General features: G+C 51.2%; 21 non-coding genes and 1 pseudogene across 21 annotated transcripts; all 22 read left to right on the forward strand.

The window, feature by feature from the left end:
* The first annotated feature begins 427 nt into the window (after positions 1 to 427).
* LOC144130512 (5S ribosomal RNA) lies at positions 428 to 546 on the forward strand. The gene has a single exon (XR_013314123.1). It is a non-coding gene; the product is annotated as a 5S ribosomal RNA (ribosomal RNA).
* Positions 547 to 1128: 582 nt separating this feature from the next.
* LOC144130862 (5S ribosomal RNA) lies at positions 1129 to 1247 on the forward strand. The gene has a single exon (XR_013314290.1). It is a non-coding gene; the product is annotated as a 5S ribosomal RNA (ribosomal RNA).
* A 582-nt stretch (positions 1248 to 1829) lies between these two features.
* Positions 1830 to 1948, forward strand: LOC144130863 (5S ribosomal RNA). The gene has a single exon (XR_013314291.1). It is a non-coding gene; the product is annotated as a 5S ribosomal RNA (ribosomal RNA).
* Positions 1949 to 2538: 590 nt separating this feature from the next.
* Positions 2539 to 2657, forward strand: LOC144130864 (5S ribosomal RNA). The gene has a single exon (XR_013314292.1). It is a non-coding gene; the product is annotated as a 5S ribosomal RNA (ribosomal RNA).
* Positions 2658 to 3239: 582 nt separating this feature from the next.
* LOC144130865 (5S ribosomal RNA) lies at positions 3240 to 3358 on the forward strand. The gene has a single exon (XR_013314293.1). It is a non-coding gene; the product is annotated as a 5S ribosomal RNA (ribosomal RNA).
* A 583-nt stretch (positions 3359 to 3941) lies between these two features.
* Positions 3942 to 4060, forward strand: LOC144130867 (5S ribosomal RNA). Its single transcript, XR_013314295.1, has one exon. It is a non-coding gene; the product is annotated as a 5S ribosomal RNA (ribosomal RNA).
* Positions 4061 to 4650: 590 nt separating this feature from the next.
* LOC144130868 (5S ribosomal RNA) lies at positions 4651 to 4769 on the forward strand. Its single transcript, XR_013314296.1, has one exon. It is a non-coding gene; the product is annotated as a 5S ribosomal RNA (ribosomal RNA).
* Positions 4770 to 5360: 591 nt separating this feature from the next.
* LOC144130869 (5S ribosomal RNA) lies at positions 5361 to 5479 on the forward strand. The gene has a single exon (XR_013314297.1). It is a non-coding gene; the product is annotated as a 5S ribosomal RNA (ribosomal RNA).
* A 590-nt stretch (positions 5480 to 6069) lies between these two features.
* On the forward strand, positions 6070 to 6188 carry LOC144130870 (5S ribosomal RNA). Its single transcript, XR_013314298.1, has one exon. It is a non-coding gene; the product is annotated as a 5S ribosomal RNA (ribosomal RNA).
* A 5000-nt stretch (positions 6189 to 11188) lies between these two features.
* Positions 11189 to 11307, forward strand: LOC144130550 (5S ribosomal RNA; annotated as a pseudogene).
* Positions 11308 to 11896: 589 nt separating this feature from the next.
* LOC144130872 (5S ribosomal RNA) lies at positions 11897 to 12015 on the forward strand. Its single transcript, XR_013314299.1, has one exon. It is a non-coding gene; the product is annotated as a 5S ribosomal RNA (ribosomal RNA).
* A 582-nt stretch (positions 12016 to 12597) lies between these two features.
* On the forward strand, positions 12598 to 12716 carry LOC144131125 (5S ribosomal RNA). Its single transcript, XR_013314542.1, has one exon. It is a non-coding gene; the product is annotated as a 5S ribosomal RNA (ribosomal RNA).
* Positions 12717 to 13297: 581 nt separating this feature from the next.
* On the forward strand, positions 13298 to 13416 carry LOC144130873 (5S ribosomal RNA). The gene has a single exon (XR_013314300.1). It is a non-coding gene; the product is annotated as a 5S ribosomal RNA (ribosomal RNA).
* A 581-nt stretch (positions 13417 to 13997) lies between these two features.
* LOC144130874 (5S ribosomal RNA) lies at positions 13998 to 14116 on the forward strand. The gene has a single exon (XR_013314301.1). It is a non-coding gene; the product is annotated as a 5S ribosomal RNA (ribosomal RNA).
* Positions 14117 to 14698: 582 nt separating this feature from the next.
* On the forward strand, positions 14699 to 14817 carry LOC144130875 (5S ribosomal RNA). Its single transcript, XR_013314302.1, has one exon. It is a non-coding gene; the product is annotated as a 5S ribosomal RNA (ribosomal RNA).
* Positions 14818 to 15713: 896 nt separating this feature from the next.
* LOC144130876 (5S ribosomal RNA) lies at positions 15714 to 15832 on the forward strand. Its single transcript, XR_013314303.1, has one exon. It is a non-coding gene; the product is annotated as a 5S ribosomal RNA (ribosomal RNA).
* Positions 15833 to 16413: 581 nt separating this feature from the next.
* On the forward strand, positions 16414 to 16532 carry LOC144130877 (5S ribosomal RNA). Its single transcript, XR_013314305.1, has one exon. It is a non-coding gene; the product is annotated as a 5S ribosomal RNA (ribosomal RNA).
* A 589-nt stretch (positions 16533 to 17121) lies between these two features.
* On the forward strand, positions 17122 to 17240 carry LOC144130879 (5S ribosomal RNA). Its single transcript, XR_013314307.1, has one exon. It is a non-coding gene; the product is annotated as a 5S ribosomal RNA (ribosomal RNA).
* A 583-nt stretch (positions 17241 to 17823) lies between these two features.
* On the forward strand, positions 17824 to 17942 carry LOC144130536 (5S ribosomal RNA). Its single transcript, XR_013314146.1, has one exon. It is a non-coding gene; the product is annotated as a 5S ribosomal RNA (ribosomal RNA).
* A 581-nt stretch (positions 17943 to 18523) lies between these two features.
* Positions 18524 to 18642, forward strand: LOC144130880 (5S ribosomal RNA). Its single transcript, XR_013314308.1, has one exon. It is a non-coding gene; the product is annotated as a 5S ribosomal RNA (ribosomal RNA).
* A 581-nt stretch (positions 18643 to 19223) lies between these two features.
* Positions 19224 to 19342, forward strand: LOC144130881 (5S ribosomal RNA). Its single transcript, XR_013314309.1, has one exon. It is a non-coding gene; the product is annotated as a 5S ribosomal RNA (ribosomal RNA).
* Positions 19343 to 19932: 590 nt separating this feature from the next.
* LOC144130842 (5S ribosomal RNA) lies at positions 19933 to 20051 on the forward strand. Its single transcript, XR_013314271.1, has one exon. It is a non-coding gene; the product is annotated as a 5S ribosomal RNA (ribosomal RNA).
* The last annotated feature ends 1523 nt before the right edge of the window (positions 20052 to 21574 follow it).

Below are 21574 nucleotides of genomic sequence, written 5' to 3' on the forward strand. Positions count from 1 at the left end.
CGTGCTTGCGGCAAAACTGAAAAGCGACCGCCCGGCTTCCCGGCTGTCATTCTGACGTCTACGGCGGCGTGTACAGTGCAGATTAAACTCGGCAATGCGCCTAGATAACAGGGAGTCCCAGTTAGCGCATAAGACTGCGCAGTAGCGCACAATTAGCGTTCATCGATATAGTCGACACGCTTTCCTTGCCCGGTCCATGTGTCAACACCAGAGGCTTGCTCCCGCTGCTCTTTCCATGCATGCCGCAGTGCGTTACGATCGCCAGAACGGCTGAGAAAAGCCCAGGGCACGTAATTGCACGCTCGGCGCCTGTTGCCACGAGCGAGGGAAGTATTCGTGCGAAGTTTTGCATTCGGGAGCGGCTGCATACACTACAGTATAAAAGAGGCTATGACACTACATAAGCGCTTCGAAAAGTGTATTTCTCGCCATCGGCCATACAATGCTGAATACGCCGGTTCTCGTCCGATCACCGAAGCTAAGCAGCATTGGGCTCGGTCAGTACTTGGGAGGGAGACCACCTGGGAACACCGAGTGCTGATGGCACTTCTTTTGCATTTTTTTCGTCTCTAACGCTTTTTTTTTGCCTTATAGTTATATCATTTATCCGATATGCCTCGTGCAACTCTAGGAGGTTTCGCGTTATTGTTATAAATAACACATTCCTACTGGCAATGTACGTACGTGCGGACGCGAAATTCCGTGCACGCGTGCTTGCGGCAAAACTGAAAAGCGACCGCCCGGCTGTCATTCTGACGTCTACGGCGGCGTGTACAGTGCAGATTAAACTCGGCAATGCGCCTAGATAACAGGGAGTCCCAGTTAGCGCATAAGACTGCGCAGTAGCGCACAATTAGCGTTCATCGATATAGTCGACACGCTTTCCTTGCCCGGTCCATGTGTCAACACCAGAGGCTTGCTCCAGCTGCTCTTTCGATGCATGCCGCAGTGCGTTACAATCGCCAGAACGGCTGAGAAAAGCCCAGGGCACGTAATTGCACGCTCGGCGCCTGTTGCCACGAGCGAGGGAAGTATTCGTGCGAAGTTTTGCATTCGGGAGCGGCTGCATACACTACAGTATAAAGGAGGCTATGACACTACATAAGCGCTTCGAAAAGTGTATTTCTCGCCATCGGCCATACCATGCTGAATACGCCGGTTCTCGTCCGATCACCGAAGCTAAGCAGCATTGGGCTCGGTCAGTACTTGGGAGGGAGACCACCTGGGAACACCGAGTGCTGATGGCACTTCTTTTACATTTTTTTCGTCTCTAACGCTTTTTTTTTGCCTCATAGTTATATCATTTATCCGATATGCCTCCTGCAACTGTAGGAGGTTTCGCGTTATTGTTATAAATAACACATTCCCACTGGCAATGTACGTACGTGCGGACGCGAAATTCCGTGCACGCGTGCTTGCGGCAAAACTGAAAAGCGACCGCCCGGCTGTCATTCTGACGTCTACGGCGGCGTGTACAGTGCAGATTAAACTCGGCAATGAGCCTAGATAACAGGGAGTCCCAGTTAGCGCATAAGACTGCGCAGTAGCGCACAATTAGCGTTCATCGATATAGTCGACACGCTTTCCTTGCCCGGTCCATGTGTCAACACCAGAGGCTTGCTCCCGCTGCTCTTTCCATGCATGCCGCAGTGCGTTACGATCGCCAGAACGGCTGAGAAAAGCCCAGGGCACGTAATTGCACGCTCGGCGCCTGTTGCCACGAGCGAGGGAAGTATTCGTGCGAAGTTTTGCATTCGGGAGCGGCTGCATACACTACAGTATAAAAGAGGCTATGACACTACATAAGCGCTTCGAAAAGTGTATTTCTCGCCATCGGCCATACCATGCTGAATACGCCGGTTCTCGTCCGATCACCGAAGCTAAGCAGCATTGGGCTCGGTCAGTACTTGGGAGGGAGACCACCTGGGAACACCGAGTGCTGATGGCACTTCTTTTGCATTTTTTTCGTCTCTAACGCTTTTTTTTTGCCTTATAGTTATATCATTTATCCGATATGCCTCGTGCAACTCTAGGAGGTTTCGCGTTATTGTTATAAATAACACATTCCTACTGGCAATGTACGTACGTGCGGACGCGAAATTCCGTGCACGCGTGCTTGCGGCAATACTGAAAAGCGACCGCCCGGCTTCCCGGCTGTCATTCTGACGTCTACGGCGGCGTGTACAGTGCAGATTAAACTCGGCAATGCGCCTAGATAACAGGGAGTCCCAGTTAGCGCATAAGACTGCGCAGTAGCGCACAATTAGCGTTCATCGATATAGTCGACACGCTTTCCTTGCCCGGTCCATGTGTCAACACCAGAGGCTTGCTCCCGCTGCTCTTTCCATGCATGCCGCAGTGCGTTACGATCGCCAGAACGGCTGAGAAAAGCCCAGGGCACGTAATTGCACGCTCGGCGCCTGTTGCCACGAGCGAGGGAAGTATTCGTGCGAAGTTTTGCATTCGGGAGCGGCTGCATACACTACAGTATAAAAGAGGCTATGACACTACATAAGCGCTTCGAAAAGTGTATTTCTCGCCATCGGCCATACCATGCTGAATACGCCGGTTCTCGTCCGATCACCGAAGCTAAGCAGCATTGGGCTCGGTCAGTACTTGGGAGGGAGACCACCTGGGAACACCGAGTGCTGATGGCACTTCTTTTGCATTTTTTTCGTCTCTAACGCTTTTTTTTTGCCTTATAGTTATATCATTTATCCGATATGCCTCGTGCAACTCTAGGAGGTTTCGCGTTATTGTTATAAATAACACATTCCTACTGGCAATGTACGTACGTGCGGACGCGAAATTCCGTGCACGCGTGCTTGCGGCAAAACTGAAAAGCGACCGCCCGGCTGTCATTCTGACGTCTACGGCGGCGTGTACAGTGCAGATTAAACTCGGCAATGCGCCTAGATAACAGGGAGTCCCAGTTAGCGCATAAGACTGCGCAGTAGCGCACAATTAGCGTTCATCGATATAGTCGACACGCTTTCCTTGCCCGGTCCATGTGTCAACACCAGAGGCTTGCTCCAGCTGCTCTTTCGATGCATGCCGCAGTGCGTTACAATCGCCAGAACGGCTGAGAAAAGCCCAGGGCACGTAATTGCACGCTCGGCGCCTGTTGCCACGAGCGAGGGAAGTATTCGTGCGAAGTTTTGCATTCGGGAGCGGCTGCATACACTACAGTATAAAGGAGGCTATGACACTACATAAGCGCTTCGAAAAGTGTATTTCTCGCCATCGGCCATACCATGCTGAATACGCCGGTTCTCGTCCGATCACCGAAGCTAAGCAGCATTGGGCTCGGTCAGTACTTGGGAGGGAGACCACCTGGGAACACCGAGTGCTGATGGCACTTCTTTTGCATTTTTTTTCGTCTGTAACGCTTTTTTTTTGCCTCATAGTTATATCATTTATCCGATATGCCTCGTGCAACTGTAGGAGGTTTCGCGTTATTGTTATAAATAACACATTCCCACTGGCAATGTACGTACGTGCGGACGCGAAATTCCGTGCACGCGTGCTTGCGGCAAAACTGAAAAGCGACCGCCCGGCTGTCATTCTGACGTCTACGGCGGCGTGTACAGTGCAGATTAAACTCGGCAATGCGCCTAGATAACAGGGAGTCCCAGTTAGCGCATAAGACTGCGCAGTAGCGCACAATTAGCGTTCATCGATATAGTCGACACGCTTTCCTTGCCCGGTCCATGTGTCAACACCAGAGGCTTGCTCCCGCTGCTCTTTCGATGCATGCCGCAGTGCGTTACGATCGCCAGAACGGCTGAGAGAAGCCCAGGGCACGTAATTGCACGCTCGGCGCCTGTTGCCACGAGCGAGGGAAGTATTCGTGCGAAGTTTTGCATTCGGGAGCGGCTGCATACACTACAGTATAAAAGAGGCTATGACACTACATAAGCGCTTCGAAAAGTGTATTTCTCGCCATCGGCCATACCATGCTGAATACGCCGGTTCTCGTCCGATCACCGAAGCTAAGCAGCATTGGGCTCGGTCAGTACTTGGGAGGGAGACCACCTGGGAACACCGAGTGCTGATGGCACTTCTTTTGCATTTTTTTCGTCTCTAACGCTTTTTTTTTGCCTTATAGTTATATCATTTATCCGATATGCCTCGTGCAACTCTAGGAGGTTTCGCGTTATTGTTATAAATAACACATTCCTACTGGCAATGTACGTACGTGCGGACGCGAAATTCCGTGCACGCGTGCTTGCGGCAATACTGAAAAGCGACCGCCCGGCTTCCCGGCTGTCATTCTGACGTCTACGGCGGCGTGTACAGTGCAGATTAAACTCGGCAATGCGCCTAGATAACAGGGAGTCCCAGTTAGCGCATAAGACTGCGCAGTAGCGCACAATTAGCGTTCATCGATATAGTCGACACGCTTTCCTTGCCCGGTCCATGTGTCAACACCAGAGGCTTGCTCCCGCTGCTCTTTCGATGCATGCCGCAGTGCGTTACGATCGCCAGAACGGCTGAGAAAAGCCCAGGGCACGTAATTGCACGCTCGGCGCCTGTTGCCACGAGCGAGGGAAGTATTCGTGCGAAGTTTTGCATTCGGGAGCGGCTGCATAGACTACAGTATAAAGGAGGCTATGACACTACATAAGCGCTTCGAAAAGTGTATTTCTCGCCATCGGCCATACCATGCTGAATACGCCGGTTCTCGTCCGATCACCGAAGCTAAGCAGCATTGGGCTCGGTCAGTACTTGGGAGGGAGACCACCTGGGAACACCGAGTGCTGATGGCACTTCTTTTGCATTTTTTTCGTCTCTAACGCTTTTTTTTTTGCCTCATAGTTATATCATTTATCCGATATGCCTCGTGCAACTGTAGGAGGTTTCGCGTTATTGTTATAAATAACACATTCCCACTGGAAATGTACGTACGTGCGGACGCGAAATTCCGTGCACGCGTGCTTGCGGCAAAACTGAAAAGCGACCGCCCGGCTTCCCGGCTGTCATTCTGACGTCTACGGCGGCGTGTATAGTGCAGATTAAACTCGGCAATGCGCCTAGATAACAGGGAGTCCCAGTTAGCGCATAAGACTGCGCAGTAGCGCACAATTAGCGTTCATCGATATAGTCGACACGCTTTCCTTGCCCGGTCCATGTGTCAACACCAGAGGCTTGCTCCCGCTGCTCTTTCAAAGCATGCCGCAGTGCGTTACGATCGCCAGAACGGCTGAGAAAAGCCCAGGGCACGTAATTGCACTCTCGGCGCCTGTTGCCACGAGCGAGGGAAGTATTCGTGCGAAGTTTTGCATTCGGGAGCGGCTGCATACACAACAGTATAAAGGAGGCTATGACACTACATAAGCGCTTCGAAAAGTGTATTTCTCGCCATCGGCCATACCATGCTGAATACGCCGGTTCTCGTCCGATCACCGAAGCTAAGCAGCATTGGGCTCGGTCAGTACTTGGGAGGGAGACCACCTGGGAACACCGAGTGCTGATGGCACTTCTTTTGCATTTTTTTCGTCTCTAACGCTTTTTTTTTGCCTCATAGTTATATCATTTATCCGATATGCCTCGTGCAACTGTAGGAGGTTTCGCGTTATTGTTATAAATAACACATTCCCACTGGCAATGTACGTACGTGCGGACGCGAAATTCCGTGCACGCGTGCTTGCGGCAAAACTGAAAAGCGACCGCCCGGCTTCCCGGCTGTCATTCTGACGTCTACGGCGGCGTGTACAGTGCAGATTAAACTCGGCAATGCGCCTAGATAACAGGGAGTCCCAGTTAGCGCATAAGACTGCGCAGTAGCGCACAATTAGCGTTCATCGATATAGTCGACACGCTTTCCTTGCCCGGTCCATGTGTCAACACCAGAGGCTTGCTCCCGCTGCTCTTTCGATGCATGCCGCAGTGCGTTACGATCGCCAGAACGGCTGAGAAAAGCCCAGGGCACGTAATTGCACGCTCGGCGCCTGTTGCCACGAGCGAGGGAAGTATTCGTGCGAAGTTTTGCATTCGGGAGCGGCTGCATACACTACAGTATAAAGGAGGCTATGACACTACATAAGCGCTTCGAAAAGTGTATTTCTCGCCATCGGCCATACCATGCTGAATACGCCGGTTCTCGTCCGATCACCGAAGCTAAGCAGCATTGGGCTCGGTCAGTACTTGGGAGGGAGACCACCTGGGAACACCGAGTGCTGATGGCACTTCTTTTGCATTTTTTTCGTCTCTAACGCTTTTTTTTTGCCTCATAGTTATATCATTTATCCGATATGCCTCGTGCAACTGTAGGAGGTTTCGCGTTATTGTTATAAATAACACATTCCCACTGGCAATGTACGTACGTGCGGACGCGAAATTCCGTGCACGCGTGCTTGCGGCAAAACTGAAAAGCGACCGCCCGGCTGTCATTCTGACGTCTACGGCGGCGTGTACAGTGCAGATTAAACTCGGCAATGCGCCTAGATAACAGGGAGTCCCAGTTAGCGCATAAGACTGCGCAGTAGCGCACAATTAGCGTTCATCGATATAGTCGACACGCTTTCCTTGCCCGGTCCATGTGTCAACACCAGAGGCTTGCTCCCGCTGCTCTTTCGATGCATGCCGCAGTGCGTTACGATCGCCAGAACGGCTGAGAAAAGCCCAGGGCACGTAATTGCACGCTCGGCGCCTGTTGCCACGAGCGAGGGAAGTATTCGTGCGAAGTTTTGCATTCGGGAGCGGCTGCATACACTACAGTATAAAGGAGGCTTTGACACTACATAAGCGCTTCGAAAAGTGTTTTTCTCGCCATCGGCCATACCATGCTGCGCAGACACAGCATGGTATGGCCGATGGCGAGAAAAACACTTTTCGAAGCGCTTATGTAGTGTCATAGCCTCCTGTATACTGTAGTGTATGCAGCCGCTCCCGAATGCAAAACTTCGCACGAATACTTCCCTCGCTCGTGGCAACAGGCGCCGAGCGTGGCAACGGTACTGGGCACATTCGTCGTGAGTGCAAGGTTCCACGATGCGGCGCCTGTCGTCGCTACGGGCACGAAGAAAGCAGCTGCGTACGCACGTACGCGAGTGCTGCCGTCCCAGTCAACACTGACATTTCGTCCGAACTTGTCATGGACGAGGCTGACGCGGAAGACGCTGCAGCAGAGGCAGGGGACAGCGTGGAGAAGGCCCCTGCTGTGCCCCCTACGGAAATATCCACAAGCGTTGAGGAGCCCAGCAGTAAGCGGCAGCAACAGGTAGCGCAGCCTGCAGAAGTCAAGGCGCCAACGGACGAAGTCTTGAGCGGTGGGGCGTCAGCTCCCGTCGTTCCCCAGCATGGTGACAGCATGGAAGTGTCACATGCATCAACCAGCAACCAAGCAGGGAAGCGACCGCACGAGCACAGTGCGAATGGAGAGCCCAAAGTGAGCGACGGCGACGAGCCGCCGCAGAAGACTGTTGGTGTCAGGCGACCGACGTTGAAACCGCGGCCGAATGTACAGGCCGATCAACGAGCGGCGGCTAAGCCGCCGCCTTAGTTGGAGTGAGTGCCCTGTGAGTGGTTTCTGTGGGCGTGAGATGGCCTTTTTCGGTAACGGACTGCATGGGCTGATTTTCCAGTCCATACGCAAGAGGCACTTGTGCAAGAGACTTTGGATTACCGGCACCGCACCCATCGAGCACCTCAGACTAGGCAAGTCACCCGCACCGTCGCCTTGTGTCCCGAGGTATGCACCATATGGCTCCTGTACCTAAACTAGATGGCTTCTACACCTCTTAGAGCGTTGCGCATTGCAACAATTAATGTCAGGGGACTGGCTTCCAAAAAGCGTCAGTACCAGCTAAGCCGGCTGTTCGTTGCTAATGACCTAGACATAATAGCCGTACAGGAGACGAAAGTCGAAAGACAGGAACAGGCGGACCTTATGGTGCAGCCTTTTACGGCACGCTACAATGTTTGTGTGTGCCATTCTTCTGGCACTTCGGGCGGTTGTGCTGTATTTATTAGGAATTCTCTGGGAATTGTCGAGCAGAATTTAACTGTGTGTCAAACTGGCCGTTTGGTTGTAGTGGATTTTTTTTATTGCAATTTGCTATGGAGAGTCATATGCGTGTATGCTCCTAACAGGGAGAACGAGCGCAAGGAATTTCTTGAGCGCGTTGAACCATATGTGTGCTGTGAGCGGTTAATTGTGCTTTTGGGCGACTTTAACTGCGTTTTTAAAGCAGAAGATAGAATTACAAAAAGACTCCTTCGTGACAAAAGTGCGGAATTGTTGAATTCGATTGTGCAAGAAAATGGTTTAGATGATGTTGCTGAAGTTCTTTCGGTAGCGCCGCATTTTACTCACTTCCAGGGTGAAAGTCACGCGAGACTTGACAGAGCGTATGTGTCGCTTGATCTGATTCCTTTGTGCAATAGCTACGAGGTAAAACACATGTCTTTTACCGACCACAGCTTAGTTAAGTTTACCCTGGGGAACAAAGACAAGAAATCTCGTTTCTCGTGGGACCTGTGGAAGTTTAACGCACAATTACTCGAGGATGAACGCTTTGACATTAAAGTTAATGAATGCATTAAAGCATTGCTATCAGCAGAGCCTGGGAACTGGGTAATTAGGTGGGAAGATTTCAAAGAACAAGTGAAAATAAACGCGATTGAAAGGGCAAGCATCATATGCCACGATAAACGTGTTAAAGAAAAAGAACTACATTGCCAACTTGACTTGCTCGTAAGCCTGGAAAGTTCCCAGCCGGGAAAATATAAGAAAGAAATAAGAGATACAAAAAGTAAACTTGAGATTATCGAAAAAGACAAGTATACAGCTGCCATGATACGGGCCCGTGCTGAACGTCTCTGGCTTGACCAAGTACCTACTAAACGCTCGCTTAGTGACGAAAAGAAGTACGCGACTCAGAACGAAGTAAGACAAATCAGGTACAGAAACGAGGTAACGAATGATAGCAAAGTGATTCAGTTGGCGTTTGTTGAGCAGTATCGGGAATTGCTTGGGCGGCGACGGCTTGAAGAAGAGGGGTTTGCAAACACGTTCTTGTCCCGTATGCCAAAACTAGGAGACGATATAAAACAAGGGCTGGAGGTGCCAATCAGCGTAAGCGAAGTGGGAAGAGCAATCGAAGAGCTGAGTGCCGGAAAATCTCCCGGTCCTGACGGCTTAGGTAGTGAATTTTATAAGAAGTTCAAAGCCGAACTCACCCAAGCTCTCCACTGCGTCTTCACCGAAATTTATGAGACAAAGAAAATGCCACCATCATTTAAAACAGCACACGTGGTTTTAATAACCAAGAGTGAGGACCAGGCTAAACTTCTGTCCGTTGGGGCTTATCGGCCGATAAGCCTAACCAACGTTGACTATAAAGTGTTTATGAAGATTCTTGCCAACAGACTGCAAAAGGTCATAAAGGACCTTGTAGGGCCCCACCAAACGTGCGGTATTAAAGGTCGCACCATTGGAACAAATGTGCACATTGCCAGAACTGTTCTTGAATGCTGCGATGCCTTCGGGGGCCGAGTTGCCATGATACAGCTTGACCTTGCAAAGGCCTTCGATCGAGTGTCTCACGACATTCTTTTCGCCATTCTAGAATATGCCAACGTCGGCTCTGTGATAATACAAGGTGTACAGATGGCGTACGACAACTGTGTTACCCGAATTATAGTGAACAAACAGCTGACTGAACCTGTACCTGTGTGTTCTTCGGTCAGGCAGGGTTGCCCGCTCTCGCCTTTGCTCTTTGCGATCTACCTTGAGCCTTTTCTGTTATCACTGTTGCACAATGATGGGATCTGCGGTTTCACTCTTCTGTCGGCGCAAGTAAAAGTGCTTGCTTACGCTGATGATATTGCTGTTTTTTGCGCGGATCAAGAAAGCGTTAAAGAAGTTGTGAAAGTTGCGGGGGAATATTGCAAAAAGACTGGGTCCGAAATTAACTGGGATAAGTGCATAGGTTTTTGGCACGGTGATTGGGACAACACACCTGCCGTGTTTGCTAACATGAAATGGACGACCGCCCCTGCGAAGTACTTGGGGGTACCCTTGGAGCACTATAAAAGCAGTACGGAGTTGTGGGGTGAGATAACGCAGAGTGCAAGGAGAAAAGCGGATGGCTGGAAAGGACGGGACCTTTCTGTTTTCGCGCGCGCAAGTGTGTGCAATGTATTTTTAATAGCCAGAATTTGGTATATATTGCAGTTCGTGCTCATTACCCGAGCAAACCTGCAGAAGCTGCATAGAGTGTTTGCTGTCTTTATTTGGAGCTCAAATTGGGAGCGAACAAGTCGTGTTAATCTGTTCCTTCCGGTCAAAAGGGGCGGCCTTGGTCTTTCTAATTTGTTTCTGAAGCAAGTTGTCTCAAGATTTTTGTTTCTACGTGATCAAACCGATCCCTTGTTGCGCACAATGTTGCAGGTGCGCTTAGGCAACGTGTTGCCGGAATTTGTTGTGTCCAGTTACCCGGCCACGAATCGTGCTGTAACAGGTTTTTTGCGTGAAGTTGTGGCAGCCTTTCGCACTTTGAGCGCTCACTTTTCTACACAGTATCTATCTGCTGTACCCAGGAAAAAAACTGTACAAAGATTTGCTAGATATATTTATACCTGCTCCCTTATACCGTTCCTTTTGCTGCGGAGGCCCAGGCAAAGATGTGTTAAAGCGAGTTAAGAAGATGCCGGTAAGACCGACTGTCAAAAACTTTTTCTTTAAACTTCATACCGGTACCCTTCCGGTGAAAACATGGCTAAACGATAAAGGCATTTTTGTGCCCTGGACCACCGACTGCATACTCTGCAAAAAACCCGAGACCATCGAACATGTGTTTATCGACTGCTGGGACCCGGTTTTCCACTGGGACATCTTGCAAAGAACATTGAAGAAAGAACTACCTGTAACTCCTTATGGCATCCGGTTTCTACCTATAGAAAGTGAGGAGGTTCCTTACGACATGTTTATGCTACTGGGCCTCCACAGCATCTGGAAAACGAGAATGGCGGCCAGGCACGCCGACGCAAATGTGCGACCAGTGAGAGAAAACTTTATAGAAAGTGCAGTTTTCCTGAGAGATGTTCTCCGCAGTCAACCCCAGCCGCCGGACTGGGTGGCAGTTATGGATGAACTGATTAACATGAAAAAGTTTTAACCCATTGTCTCGGCCAAAGTGCGGCTAGAGATTTTTATGTATTGTTTACCGGTAATAAAGAAAAAAAAATCGGCCATACCATGCTGAATACGCCGGTTCTCGTCCGATCACCGAAGCTAAGCAGCATTGGGCTCGGTCAGTACTTGGGAGGGTGACCACCTGGGAACACCGAGTGCTGATGGCACTTCTTTTGCATTTTTTTCGGCTCTAACGCTTTTTTTTGCCTCATAGTTATATCATTTATCCGATATGCCTCGTGCAACTGTAGGTGGTTTCGCGTTATTGTTATAAATAACACATTCCCACTGGCAATGTACGTACGTGCGGACGCGAAATTCCGTGCACGCGTGCTTGCGGCAAAACTGAAAAGCGACCGCCCGGCTTCCCGGCTGTCATTCTGACGTCTACGGCGGCGTGTACAGTGCAGATTAAACTCGGCAATGCGCCTAGATAACAGGGAGTCCCAGTTAGCGCATAAGACTGCGCAGTAGCGCACAATTAGCGTTCATCGATATAGTCGACACGCTTTCCTTGCCCGGTCCATGTGTCAACACCAGAGGCTTGCTCCCGCTGCTCTTTCGATGCATGCCGCAGTGCGTTACGATCGCCAGAACGGCTGAGAAAAGCCCAGGGCACGTAATTGCACGCTCGGCGCCTGTTGCCACGAGCGAGGGAAGTATTCGTGCGAAGTTTTGCATTCGGGAGCGGCTGCATACACTACAGTATAAAGGAGGCTATGACACTACATAAGCGCTTCGAAAAGTGTATTTCTCGCCATCGGCCATACCATGCTGAATACGCCGGTTCTCGTCCGATCACCGAAGCTAAGCAGCATTGGGCTCGGTCAGTACTTGGGAGGGAGACCACCTGGGAACACCGAGTGCTGATGGCACTTCTTTTGCATTTTTTTCGTCTCTAACGCTTTTTTTTTGCCTCATAGTTATATCATTTATCCGATATGCCTCGTGCAACTGTAGGAGGTTTCGCGTTATTGTTATAAATAACACATTCCCACTGGCAATGTACGTACGTGCGGACGCGAAATTCCGTGCACGCGTGCTTGCGGCAAAACTGAAAAGCGACCGCCCGGCTGTCATTCTGACGTCTACGGCGGCGTGTACAGTGCAGATTAAACTCGGCAATGCGCCTAGATAACAGGGAGTCCCAGTTAGCGCATAAGACTGCGCAGTAGCGCACAATTAGCGTTCATCGATATAGTCGACACGCTTTCCTTGCCCGGTCCATGTGTCAACACCAGAGGCTTGCTCCCGCTGCTCTTTCCATGCATGCCGCAGTGCGTTACGATCGCCAGAACGGCTGAGAAAAGCCCAGGGCACGTAAATGCACGCTCGGCGCCTGTTGCCACGAGCGAGGGAAGTATTCGTGCGAAGTTTTGCATTCGGGAGCGGCTGCATACACTACAGTATAAAGGAGGCTATGACACTACATAAGCGCTTCGAAAAGTGTATTTCTCGCTATCGGCCATACCATGCTGAATACGCCGGTTCTCGTCCGATCACCGAAGCTAAGCAGCATTGGGCTCGGTCAGTACTTGGGAGGGAGACCACCTGGGAACACCGAGTGCTGATGGCACTTCTTTTGCATTTTTTTCGTCTCTAACGCTTTTTTTTGCCTCATAGTTATATCATTTATCCGATATGCCTCGTGCAACTGTAGGAGGTTTCGCGTTATTGTTATAAATAACACATTCCTACTGGCAATGTACGTACGTGCGGACGCGAAATTCCGTGCACGCGTGCTTGCGGCAAAACTGAAAAGCGACCGCCCGGCTGTCATTCTGACGTCTACGGCGGCGTGTACAGTGCAGATTAAACTCGGCAATGCGCCTAGATAACAGGGAGTCCCAGTTAGCGCATAAGACTGCGCAGTAGCGCACAATTAGCGTTCATCGATATAGTCGACACGCTTTCCTTGCCCGGTCCATGTGTCAACACTAGAGGCATGCTCCCGCTGCTCTTTCGATGCATGCCGCAGTGCGTTACGATCGCCAGAACGGCTGAGAAAAGCCCAGGGCACGTAATTGCACGCTCGGCGCCTGTTGCCACGAGCGAGGGAAGTATTCGTGCGAAGTTTTGCATTCGGGAGCGGCTGCATACACTACAGTATAAAGGAGGCTATGACACTACATAAGCGCTTCGAAAAGTGTATTTCTCGCCATCGGCCATACCATGCTGAATACGCCGGTTCTCGTCCGATCACCGAAGCTAAGCAGCATTGGGCTCGGTCAGTACTTGGGAGGGAGACCACCTGGGAACACCGAGTGCTGATGGCAGTTCTTTTGCATTTTTTTCGTCTCTAACGCTTTTTTTTGCCTTATAGTTATATCATTTATCCGATATGCCTCGTGCAACTCTAGGAGGTTTCGCGTTATTGTTATAAATAACACATTCCTACTGGCAATGTACGTACGTGCGGACGCGAAATTCCGTGCACGCGTGCTTGCGGCAAAACTGAAAAGCGACCGCCCGGCTGTCATTCTGACGTCTACGGCGGCGTGTACAGTGCAGATTAAACTCGGCAATGCGCCTAGATAACAGGGAGTCCCAGTTAGCGCATAAGACTGCGCAGTAGCGCACAATTAGCGTTCATCGATATAGTCGACACGCTTTCCTTGCCCGGTCCATGTGTCAACACCAGAGGCTTGCTCCCGCTGCTCTTTCCATGCATGCCGCAGTGCGTTACGATCGCCAGAACGGCTGAGAAAAGCCCAGGGCACGTAATTGCACGCTCGGCGCCTGTTGCCACGAGCGAGGGAAGTATTCGTGCGAAGTTTTGCATTCGGGAGCGGCTGCATACACTACAGTATAAAGGAGGCTATGACACTACATAAGCGCTTCGAAAAGTGTATTTCTCGCCATCGGCCATACCATGCTGAATACGCCGGTTCTCGTCCGATCACCGAAGCTAAGCAGCATTGGGCTCGGTCAGTACTTGGGAGGGAGACCACCTGGGAACACCGAGTGCTGATGGCACTTCTTTTGCATTTTTTTCGTCTCTAACGCTTTTTTTTTGCCTCATAGTTATATCATTTATACGATATGCCTCGTGCAACTGTAGGAGGTTTCGCGTTATTGTTATAAATAACACATTCCCACTGGCAATGTACGTACGTGCGGACGCGAAATTCCGTGCACGCGTGCTTGCGGCAAAACTGAAAAGCGACCGCCCGGCTGTCATTCTGACGTCTACGGCGGCGTGTACAGTGCAGATTAAACTCGGCAATGAGCCTAGATAACAGGGAGTCCCAGTTAGCGCATAAGACTGCGCAGTAGCGCACAATTAGCGTTCATCGATATAGTCGACACGCTTTCCTTGCCCGGTCCATGTGTCAACACCAGAGGCTTGCTCCCGCTGCTTTTTCGATGCATGCCGCAGTGCGTTACGATCGCCAGAACGGCTGAGAAAAGCCCAGGGCACGTAATTGCACGCTCGGCGCCTGTTGCCACGAGCGAGGGAAGTATTCGTGCGAAGTTTTGCATTCGGGAGCGGCTGCATACACTACAGTATAAAGGAGGCTATGACACTACATAAGCGCTTCGAAAAGTGTATTTCTCGCCATCGGCCATACCATGCTGAATACGCCGGTTCTCGTCCGATCACCGAAGCTAAGCAGCATTGGGCTCGGTCAGTACTTGGGAGGGAGACCACCTGGGAACACCGAGTGCTGATGGCACTTCTTTTGCATTTTTTTCGTCTCTAACGCTTTTTTTTTGCCTCATAGTTATATCATTTATCCGATATGCCTCGTGCAACTCTAGGAGGTTTCGCGTTATTGTTATAAATAACACATTCCTACTGGCAATGTACGTACGTGTGGACGCGAAATTCCGTGCACGCGTGCTTGCGGCAAAACTGAAAAGCGACCGCCCGGCTGTCATTCTGACGTCTACGGCGGCGTGTACAGTGCAGATTAAACTCGGCAATGCGCCTAGATAACAGGGAGTCCCAGTTAGCGCATAAGACTGCGCAGTAGCGCACAATTAGCGTTCATCGATATAGTCGACACGCTTTCCTTGCCCGGTCCATGTGTCAACACCAGAGGCTTGCTCCCGCTGCTCTTTCCATGCATGCCGCAGTGCGTTACGATCGCCAGAACGGCTGAGAAAAGCCCAGGGCACGTAATTGCACGCTCGGCGCCTGTTGCCACGAGCGAGGGAAGTATTCGTGCGAAGTTTTGCATTCGGGAGCGGCTGCATACACTACAGTATAAAAGAGGCTATGACACTACATAAGCGCTTAATAATAATAATAATAATTGGTTTTTGGGTAAAGGAAATGGCGCAGTATCTGTCTCATATATCGTTGGACACCTGAACCGCGCCGTAAGGGAAGGGATAAAGGAGGGAGTGAAAGAAGAAAGGAAGAATAGGTGCCGTAGTGGAGGGCTCCGGAATAATTTCGACCACCTGGGGATCTTTAACGTGCACTGACATCGCACAGCACACGGGCGCCTTAGCGTTTTTCCTCCATAAAAACGCAGCCGCCGCGGTCGGGTTCGAACCCGGGAACTCCGGATCAGTAGTCGAGCGCCCTAACCACTGAGCCACCGCGGCGAAAAGTGTATTTCTCGCCATCGGCCATACCATGCTGAATACGCCGGTTCTCGTCCGATCACCGAAGCTAAGCAGCATTGGGCTCGGTCAGTACTTGGGAGGGAGACCACCTGGGAACACCGAGTGCTGATGGCACTTCTTTTGCATTTTTTTCGTCTCTAACGCTTTTTTTTGCCTTATAGTTATATCATTTATCCGATATGCCTCGTGCAACTCTAGGAGGTTTCGCGTTATTGTTATAAATAACACATTCCTACTGGCAATGTACGTACGTGCGGACGCGAAATTCCGTGCACGCGTGCTTGCGGCAAAACTGAAAAGCGACCGCCCGGCTGTCATTCTGACGTCTACGGCGGCGTGTACAGTGCAGATTAAACTCGGCAATGCGCCTAGATAACAGGGAGTCCCAGTTAGCGCATAAGACTGCGCAGTAGCGCACAATTAGCGTTCATCGATATAGTCGACACGCTTTCCTTGCCCGGTCCATGTGTCAACACCAGAGGCTTGCTCCCGCTGCTCTTTCGATGCATGCCGCAGTGCGTTACGATCGCCAGAACGGCTGAGAAAAGCCCAGGGCACGTAATTGCACGCTCGGCGCCTGTTGCCACGAGCGAGGGAAGTATTCGTGCGAAGTTTTGCATTCGGGAGCGGCTGCATACACTACAGTATAAAGGAGGCTATGACACTACATAAGCGCTTCGAAAAGTGTATTTCTCGCCATCGGCCATACCATGCTGAATACGCCGGTTCTCGTCCGATCACCGAAGCTAAGCAGCATTGGGCTCGGTCAGTACTTGGGAGGGAGACCACCTGGGAACACCGAGTGCTGATGGCACTTCTTTTGCATTTTTTCGTCTCTAACGCTTTTTTTTTGCCTCATAGTTATATCATTTATCCGATATGCCTCGTGCAACTGTAGGAGGTTTCGCGTTATTGTTATAAATAACACATTCCCACTGGCAATGTACGTACGTGCGGACGCGAAATTCCGTGCACGCGTGCTTGCGGCAAAACTGAAAAGCGACCGCCCGGCTTCCCGGCTGTCATTCTGACGTCTACGGCGGCGTGTACAGTGCAGATTAAACTCGGCAATGCGCCTAGATAACAGGGAGTCCCAGTTAGCGCATAAGACTGCGCAGTAGCGCACAATTAGCGTTCATCGATATAGTCGACACGCTTTCCTTGCCCGGTCCATGTGTCAACACCAGAGGCTTGCTCCCGCTGCTCTTTCCATGCATGCTGCAGTGCGTTACGATCGCCAGAACGGCTGAGAAAAGCCCAGGGCACGTAATTGCACGCTCGGCGCCTGTTGCCACGAGCGAGGGAAGTATTCGTGCGAAGTTTTGCATTCGGGAGCGGCTGCATACACTACAGTATAAAAGAGGCTATGACACTACATAAGCGCTTCGAAAAGTGTATTTCTCGCCATCGGCCATACCATGCTGAATACGCCGGTTCTCGTCCGATCACCGAAGCTAAGCAGCATTGGGCTCGGTCAGTACTTGGGAGGGAGACCACCTGGGAACACCGAGTGCTGATGGCACTTCTTTTGCATTTTTTTCGTCTCTAACGCTTTTTTTTTTGCCTTATAGTTATATCATTTATCCGATATGCCTCGTGCAACTCTAGGAGGTTTCGCGTTATTGTTATAAATAACACATTCCTACTGGCAATGTACGTACGTGCGGACGCGAAATTCCGTGCACGCGTGCTTGCGGCAAAACTGAAAAGCGACCGCCCGGCTGTCATTCTGACGTCTACGGCGGCGTGTACAGTGCAGATTAAACTCGGCAATGCGCCTAGATAACAGGGAGTCCCAGTTAGCGCATAAGACTGCGCAGTAGCGCACAATTAGCGTTCATCGATATAGTCGACACGCTTTCCTTGCCCGGTCCATGTGTCAACACCAGAGGCTTGCTCCCGCTGCTCTTTCGGTGCATGCCGCAGTGCGTTACGATCGCCAGAACGGCTGAGAAAAGCCCAGGGCACGTAATTGCACGCTCGGCGCCTGTTGCCACGAGCGAGGGAAGTATTCGTGCGAAGTTTTGCATTCGGGAGCGGCTGCATACACTACAGTATAAAGGAGGCTATGACACTACATAAGCGCTTCGAAAAGTGTATTTCTCGCCATCGGCCATACCATGCTGAATACGCCGGTTCTCGTCCGATCAACGAAGCTAAGCAGCATAGGGCTCGGTCAGTACTTGGGAGGGAGACCACCTGGGAACACCGAGTGCTGATGGCACTTCTTTTGCATTTTTTTCGTCTGTAACGCTTTTTTTTGCCTCATAGTTATATCATTTATCCGATATGCCTCGTGCAACTGTAGGAGGTTTCGCGTTATTGTTATAAATAACACATTCCCGCTGGCAATGTACGTACGTGCGGACGCGAAATTCCGTGCACGCGTGCTTGCGGCAAAACTGAAAAGCGACCGCCCGGCTGTCATTCTGACGTCTACGGCGGCGTGTACAGTGCAGATTAAACTCGGCAATGCGCCTAGATAACAGGGAGTCCCAGTTAGCGCATAAGACTGCGCAGTAGCGCACAATTAGCGTTCATCGATATAGTCGACACGCTTTCCTTGCCCGGTCCATGTGTCAACACCAGAGGCTTGCTCCCGCTGCTCTTTCGGTGCATGCCGCAGTGCGTTACGATCGCCAGAACGGCTGAGAAAAGCCCAGGGCACGTAATTGCACGCTCGGCGCCTGTTGCCACGAGCGAGGGAAGTATTCGTGCGAAGTTTTGCATTCGGGAGCGGCTGCATACACTACAGTATAAAGGAGGCTATGACACTACATAAGCGCTTCGAAAAGTGTATTTCTCGCCATCGGCCATACCATGCTGAATACGCCGGTTCTCGTCCGATCACCGAAGCTAAGCAGCATTGGGCTCGGTCAGTACTTGGGAGGGAGACCACCTGGGAACACCGAGTGCTGATGGCACTTCTTTTGCATTTTTTTCGTCTCTAACGCTTTTTTTTGCCTCATAGTTATATCATTTATACGATATGCCTCGTGCAACTGTAGGAGGTTTCGCGTTATTGTTATAAATAACACATTCCCACTGGCAATGTACGTACGTGCGGACGCGAAATTCCGTGCACGCGTGCTTGCGGCAAAACTGAAAAGCGACCGCCCGGCTGTCATTCTGACGTCTACGGCGGCGTGTACAGTGCAGATTAAACTCGGCAATGAGCCTAGATAACAGGGAGTCCCAGTTAGCGCATAAGACTGCGCAGTAGCGCACAATTAGCGTTCATCGATATAGTCGACACGCTTTCCTTGCCCGGTCCATGTGTCAACACCAGAGGCTTGCTCCCGCTGCTTTTTCGATGCATGCCGCAGTGCGTTACGATCGCCAGAACGGCTGAGAAAAGCCCAGGGCACGTAATTGCACGCTCGGCGCCTGTTGCCACGAGCGAGGGAAGTATTCGTGCGAAGTTTTGCATTCGGGAGCGGCTGCATACACTACAGTATAAAGGAGGCTATGACACTACATAAGCGCTTCGAAAAGTGTATTTCTCGCCATCGGCCATACCATGCTGAATACGCCGGTTCTCGTCCGATCACCGAAGCTAAGCAGCATTGGGCTCGGTCAGTACTTGGGAGGGAGACCACCTGGGAACACCGAGTGCTGATGGCACTTCTTTTGCATTTTTTTCGTCTCTAACGCTTTTTTTTTGCCTCATAGTTATATCATTTATCCGATATGCCTCGTGCAACTGTAGGAGGTTTCGCGTTATTGTTATAAATAACACATTCCCACTGGCAATGTACGTACGTGCGGACGCGAAATTCCGTGCACGCGTGCTTGCGGCAAAACTGAAAAGCGACCGCCCGGCTTCCCGGCTGTCATTCTGACGTCTACGGCGGCGTGTACAGTGCAGATTAAACTCGGCAATGCGCCTAGATAACAGGGAGTCCCAGTTAGCGCATAAGACTGCGCAGTAGCGCACAATTAGCGTTCATCGATATAGTCGACACGCTTTCCTTGCCCGGTCCATGTGTCAACACCAGAGGCTTGCTCCCGCTGCTCTTTCGATGCATGCCGCAGTGCGTTACGATCGCCAGAACGGCTGAGAAAAGCCCAGGGCACGTAATTGCACGCTCGGCGCCTGTTGCCACGAGCGAGGGAAGTATTCGTGCGAAGTTTTGCATTCGGGAGCGGCTGCATACACTGCAGTATAAAGGAGGCTATGACACTACATAAGCGCTTCGAAAAGTGTATTTCTCGCCATCGGCCATACCATGCTGAATACGCCGGTTCTCGTCCGATCACCGAAGCTAAGCAGCATTGGGCTCGGTCAGTACTTGGGAGGGAGACCACCTGGGAACACCCAGTGCTGATGGCACTTCTTTTGCATTTTTTTCGTCTCTAACGCTTTTTTTTTTGCCTCATAGTTATATCATTTATCCGATATGCCTCGTGCAACTGTAGGAGGTTTCGCGTTATTGTTATAAATAACACATTCCCACTGGCAATGTACGTACGTGCGGACGCGAAATTCCGTGCACGCGTGCTTGCGGCAAAACTGAAAAGCGACCGCCCGGCTTCCCGGCTGTCATTCTGACGTCTACGGCGGCGTGTACAGTGCAGATTAAACTCGGCAATGCGCCTAGATAACAGGGAGTCCCAGTTAGCGCATAAGACTGCGCAGTAGCGCACAATTAGCGTTCATCGATATAGTCGACACGCTTTCCTTGCCCGGTCCATGTGTCAACACCAGAGGCTTGCTCCCGCTGCTTTTTCGATGCATGCCGCAGTGCGTTACGATCGCCAGAACGGCTGAGAAAAGCCCAGGGCACGTAATTGCACGCTCGGCGCCTGTTGCCACGAGCGAGGGAAGTATTCGTGCGAAGTTTTGCATTCGGGAGCGGCTGCATACACTACAGTATAAAGGAGGCTATGACACTACATAAGCGCTTCGAAAAGTGTTTTTCTCGCCATCGGCCATACCATGCTGCGCAGACACAGCATGGTATGGCCGATGGCGAGAAAAACACTTTTCGAAGCGCTTATGTAGTGTCATAGCCTCCTTTATACTGTAGTGTATGCAGCCGCTCCCGAATGCAAAACTTCGCACGAGGGAAGTATTCGTGCGAAGTTTTGCATTCGGGAGCGGCTGCATACACTACAGTATAAAGGAGGCTATGACACTACATAAGCGCTTCGAAAAGTGTTTTTCTCGCCATCGGCCATACCATGCTGCGCAGACACAGCATGGTATGGCCGATGGCGAGAAAAACACTTTTCGAAGCGCTTATGTAGTGTCATAGCCTCCTTTATACTGTAGTGTATGCAGCCGCTCCCGAATGCAAAACTTCGCACGAATACTTCCCTCGCTCGTGGCAACAGGCGCCGAGCGTGGCAACGGTACTGGGCACATTCGTCGTGAGTGCAAGGTTCCACGATGCGGCGCCTGTCGTCGCTACGGGCACGAAGAAAGCAGCTGCGTACGCACGTACGCGAGTGCTGCCGTCCCAGTCAACACTTACATTTCGTCCGAACTTGTCATGGACGAGGCTGACGCGGAAGACGCTGCAGCAGAGGCAGGGGACAGCGTGGAGAAGGCCCCTGCTGTGCCCCCTACGGAAATATCCACAAGCGTAGAGGAGCCCAGCAGTAAGCGGCAGCAACAGGTAGCGCAGCCTGCAGAAGTCAAGGCGCCAACGGACGAAGTCTTGAGCGGTGGGGCGTCAGCTCCCGTCGTTCCCCAGCATGGTGACAGCATGGAAGTGTCACATGCATCAACCAGCAACCAAGCAGGGAAGCGACCGCACGAGCACAGTGCGAATGGAGAGCCCAAAGTGAGCGAAGGCGACGAGCCGCCGCAGAAGACTGTTGGTGTCAGGCGACCGACGTTGAAACCGCGGC

Source organism: Amblyomma americanum, chromosome 4 (genome assembly GCF_052857255.1).
Source record: "Amblyomma americanum isolate KBUSLIRL-KWMA chromosome 4, ASM5285725v1, whole genome shotgun sequence".
Classification (NCBI taxonomy): domain Eukaryota; kingdom Metazoa; phylum Arthropoda; class Arachnida; order Ixodida; family Ixodidae; genus Amblyomma; species Amblyomma americanum.